This window comes from Fundulus heteroclitus, unplaced genomic scaffold (assembly GCF_011125445.2).
Source record: "Fundulus heteroclitus isolate FHET01 unplaced genomic scaffold, MU-UCD_Fhet_4.1 scaffold_264, whole genome shotgun sequence".
Taxonomy (NCBI): domain Eukaryota; kingdom Metazoa; phylum Chordata; class Actinopteri; order Cyprinodontiformes; family Fundulidae; genus Fundulus; species Fundulus heteroclitus.
This window is the reverse complement of record NW_023396674.1, coordinates 37,501-42,500: the sequence shown is the minus strand read 5'-3', so window position 1 is coordinate 42,500 and position 5,000 is coordinate 37,501.

Here is a 5,000-nt window from a genome sequence, read left to right as displayed (position 1 = left end):
GAACCAGGGCAGGCTGGTGTGGAGGTCCAGGCGTGGCTGCTGCTGCTGCTGCTGCTGCCTGGGAGATCCATGCTGGATGTGGAGGTTAGGAGACCCAGAGCAGGCTGCTGCTGCCTGGGAGATCCATGCTGCATGTGGAGGTTAGGAGACCCAGAGCAGGCTGCTCCTGCTGCCTGGGACTTCCATGCTGGCTGTGGAGGTTAGGAGACCCAGAGCAGGCTCATGCTGCTGTGGGGAGATCCATGCTGCATGTGGAGGTTAGCAGACCCAGAGCAGGCTCATGCTGCTGGCTGGAGATCCATGCTGGCTGTGGAGGTTAGGAGAACCAGGGCAGGCTCATGCTGCCTGGGACAAGACCCAGAGCAGGCTGCTGCTGCTGCGGGGAGATCAATGCTGCATGTGGAGGATAGGAGACCCAGAGCAGGCTCATGCTGCCTGGGACAAGACCCAGAGCGGGCTGCTGCTGCTGGCTGGAGATCCATGCTGCATGTGGAGGTTAGCAGACCCAGAGCGGGCTGCTGCTGCTGCCTGGAGATCCATGCTGCGTGTGGAGGTTAGCAGACCCAGAGCAGGCTCATGCTGCTGTGGGGAGATCCATGCTGCATGTGGAGGTTAGCAGACCCAGAGCGGGCTCATGCTGCTGTGGGGAGATCCATGCTGGCTGTGGAGGTTAGCAGACCCAGGGCAGGCTCATGCTGCTGGCTGGAGATCCATGCTGGCTGTGGAGGTTAGGAGACCCAGAGCAGGCTCATGCTGCTGCCTGGGACTTCCATGCTGGCTGTGGAGGTTAGGAGACCCAGAGCAGGCTCATGCTGCTGGGCAAAGACCCAGAGCGGGCTGCTGCTGCTGGCTGGAGATCCATGCTGCATGTGGAGGATAGGAGACCCAGAGCAGGCTCATGCTGCTGGGCAAAGACCCAGAGCGGGCTGCTGCTGCTGGCTGGAGATCCATGCTGCATGTGGAGGTTAGCAGACCCAGAGCGGGCTGCTGCTGCTGCCTGGGAGATCCATGCTGGCTGTGGAGGTTAGGAGAACCAGGGCAGGCTCATGCTGCCTGGGACAAGACCCAGAGCAGGCTCATGCTGCTGGGCAAAGACCCAGAGCGGGCTGCTGCTGCCTGGGACATCCATGCTGGATGTGGAGGTTAGCAGACCCAGAGCAGGCTGCTGCTGCTGCCTGGGAGATCCATGCTGGCTGTGGAGGTTAGGAGAACCAGGGCAGGCTCATGCTGCTGGGCAAAGACCCAGAGCGGGCTGCTGCTGCTGGCTGGAGATCCATGCTGCATGTGGAGGTTAGCAGACCCAGAGCAGGCTGCTGCTGCTGGCTGGAGATCCATGCTGCGTGTGGAGGTTAGCAGACCCAGAGCAGGCTCATGCTGCTGGCTGGAGATCCATGCTGCGTGTGGAGGTTAGCAGACCCAGAGCAGGCTCATGCTGCTGGCTGGAGATCCAGGCTGCATGTGGAGGTTAGCAGACCCAGAGCAGGCTGCTGCTGCCTGGGAGATCCATGCTGGATGTGGAGGTTAGGAGACCCAGAGCAGGCTCATGCTGCTGTGGGGAGATCCATGCTGCATGTGGAGGTTAGCAGACCCAGAGCAGGCTGCTGCTGCCTGGGAGATCCATGCTGGATGTGGAGGTTAGGAGACCCAGAGCAGGCTCATGCTGCTGTGGGGAGATCCATGCTGCATGTGGAGGTTAGGAGACCCAGAGCGGGCTGCTGCTGCCTGGGAGATCCATGCTGCATGTGGAGGTTAGGAGACCCAGAGCAGGCTCATGCTGCTGCTGTGGGGAGATCCATGCTGGATGTGGAGGTTAGGAGACCCAGAGCGGGCTGCTGCTGCCTGGGAGATCCATGCTGCATGTGGAGGTTAGGAGACCCAGAGCAGGCTCATGCTGCTGTGGGGAGATCCAGGCTGCATGTGGAGGTTAGCAGACCCAGAGCGGGCTGCTGCTGCCTGGGAGATCCATGCTGGATGTGGAGGTTAGGAGACCCAGAGCAGGCTCATGCTGCTGTGGGGAGATCCATGCTGCATGTGGAGGTTAGCAGACCCAGAGCAGGCTGCTGCTGCCTGGGAGATCCATGCTGGATGTGGAGGTTAGGAGACCCAGAGCAGGCTCATGCTGCTGTGGGGAGATCCATGCTGCATGTGGAGGTTAGCAGACCCAGAGCAGGCTGCTGCTGCCTGGGAGATCCATGCTGGATGTGGAGGTTAGGAGACCCAGAGCAGGCTCATGCTGCTGTGGGGAGATCCATGCTGGATGTGGAGGTTAGGAGACCCAGAGCGGGCTGCTGCTGCCTGGGAGATCCATGCTGCATGTGGAGGTTAGGAGACCCAGAGCAGGCTCATGCTGCTGCTGTGGGGAGATCCATGCTGGATGTGGAGGTTAGGAGACCCAGAGCAGGCTGCTGCTGCCTGGGAGATCCATGCTGGATGTGGAGGTTAGCAGACCCAGAGCGGGCTGCTGCTGCCTGGGAGATCCATGCTGGATGTGGAGGTTAGGAGACCCAGAGCAGGCTGCTCCTGCTGCCTGGGACATCCATGCTGCATGTGGAGACCCAGAGCAGGCTCATGCTGCTGGGAGATCCATGCTGGCTGTGGAGGTTAGCAGACCCAGGGCAGGCTCATGCTGCTGGGCAAAGACCCAGAGCGGGCTCATGCTGCTGCGGGGACATCCATGCTGGATGTGGAGGTTAGGAGAACCAGGGCAGGCTGCTGCTGCTGCGGGGAGATCCATGCTGCATGTGGAGGATAGGAGACCCAGAGCAGGCTCATGCTGCTGGGCAAAGACCCAGAGCGGGCCGCTGCTGCCTGGAGATCCATGCTGCATGTGGAGGTTAGCAGACCCAGAGCAGGCTGCTGCTGCTGCCTGGGACATCCATGCTGCATGTGGATGTTAGCAGACCCAGGGCAGACTGCTGTTGCTGCCTGGAGATCCATGCTGCATGTGGAGGTTAGCAGACCCAGGGCAGGCTCATGCTGCTGCGGGGAGATCCATGCTGCATGTGGAGGTTAGCAGACCCAGGGCAGGCTCATGCTGCTGGGCAAAGACCCAGAGCGGGCTGCTGCTGCTGGCTGGAGATCCATGCTGCATGTGGATGTTAGCAGACCCAGGGCAGACTGCTGCTGCTGCCTGGAGATCCATGCTGCATGTGGAGACCCAGAGCAGGCTGCTCCTGCTGCCTGGGAGATCCATGCTGGATGTGGAGGTTAGGAGACCCAGAGCAGGCTGCTCCTGCCTGGGAGATCCATGCTGCATGTGGAGACCCAGAGCAGGCTCATGCTGCTGTGGGGAGATCCATGCTGGATGTGGAGGTTAGCAGACCCAGGGCAGGCTCATGCTGCTGGGCAAAGACCCAGAGCAGAGCAGGCTCCTGCTGCCTGGGACATCCATGCTGCATGTGGATGTTAGCAGACCCAGGGCAGACTGCTGCTGCTGCGGGGAGATCCATGCTGCATGTGGAGGATAGGAGACCCAGAGCAGGCTCATGCTGCTGGGCAAAGACCCAGAGCGGGCTGCTGCTTCCTGGAGATCCATGCTGCGTGTGGAGGGGATGGGAACCAGAATTAAAATAATAATAAAAATAAAAAAAGTAAAAAAAAAAAAACAAAAAAAAAAAAAAAAAATTATAATAATATTAATAATGATATTAATAATGATGATGATAAAAGAGAAGAGAAAAGACAAAAAAGAAAAAAAGTCCCACCTCCAGCACAGGGGGGGTCTGTGTCACGCAGCACTGCCCCAGAATAGTGCACCTTGGCTGGGCTTGTGACGCTGGACAGCTCCCTTCCAGCCCTGGAAGTCCAGCATGGGGTGGATACGAAATCAACTGGAGTAGCTCATCCCAGCCATACCATGGGTACAATTCTTGGTTTTTTTTCTAAGTTCTCCAGCATGGGGTGGATACGAAATCAGCTGGAGTAGCTCATCCCAGCTTTACCATGGGAACAATTTTGATTTTTTTTTTCTAAGTTCTCCAGCATGGGGTGGATACGAATTTAACTGGAGTAGCTCAAAGGAGAAAAAAGAAACATATAATAATAATAATAATAATAATAATAATAATAATAATAATAATAAATAAAAAAGTAAAAAAAAAAAAACAGTTATAATAATATTAATAATGATATTAATAATGATGATGATAAAAGAGAAGAGAAAAGACAAAAAAGAAAAAAAGTCCCACCTCCAGCACAGGGGGGGTCTGTGTCACGCAGCTCTGCCCCAGAATAGTGCACCTTGGCTGGGCTAGTGAGGCTGGACAGCTCCCTTCCAGCCCTGGAAGTCCAGCATGGGGTGGATACGAAATCAACTGGAGTAGCTCATCCCAGCCATACCATGGGTACAATTTTGATTTTTTTTTTTCTAAGTTCTCCAGCATGGGGTGGATACGAAATCAGCTGGAGTAGCTCATCCCTGCTTTACCATGGGAACAATTTTGATTTTTTTTTCTAAGTTCTCCAGCATGGGGTGGATACGAATTTAACTGGAGTAGCTCAAAGGAGAAAAAAGAAACATATAATAATAATAATAATAATAATAATAATAATAATAATAATAATAATAATAATAATAATAATAATAATAAATAAAAAAGTTAAAAAAAAAACAGTTATAATAATATTAATAATGATATTAATAATGATGATGATAAAAGAGAAAAGAAAAGACAAAAAAGAAAAAAAAGTCCCACCTCCAGCATAGGGGGGGTCTGTGTCACGCAGCTCTGCCCCAGAATAGTGCACCTTGGCTGGGCTAGTGAGGCTGGACAGCTCCCTTCCAGCCCTGGAAGTCCAGCATGGGGTGGATACGAAATCAGCTGGAGTAGCTCATCCCAGCCATACCATGGGTACAATTTTGATTTTTTTTTCTAAGTTCTCCAGCATGGGGTGGATACGAAATCAGCTGGAGTAGCTCATCCCTGCTTTACCATGGGAACAATTTTGATTTTTTTTTCTAAGTTCTCCAGCATGGGGTGGATACGAAATCAACTGGAGTA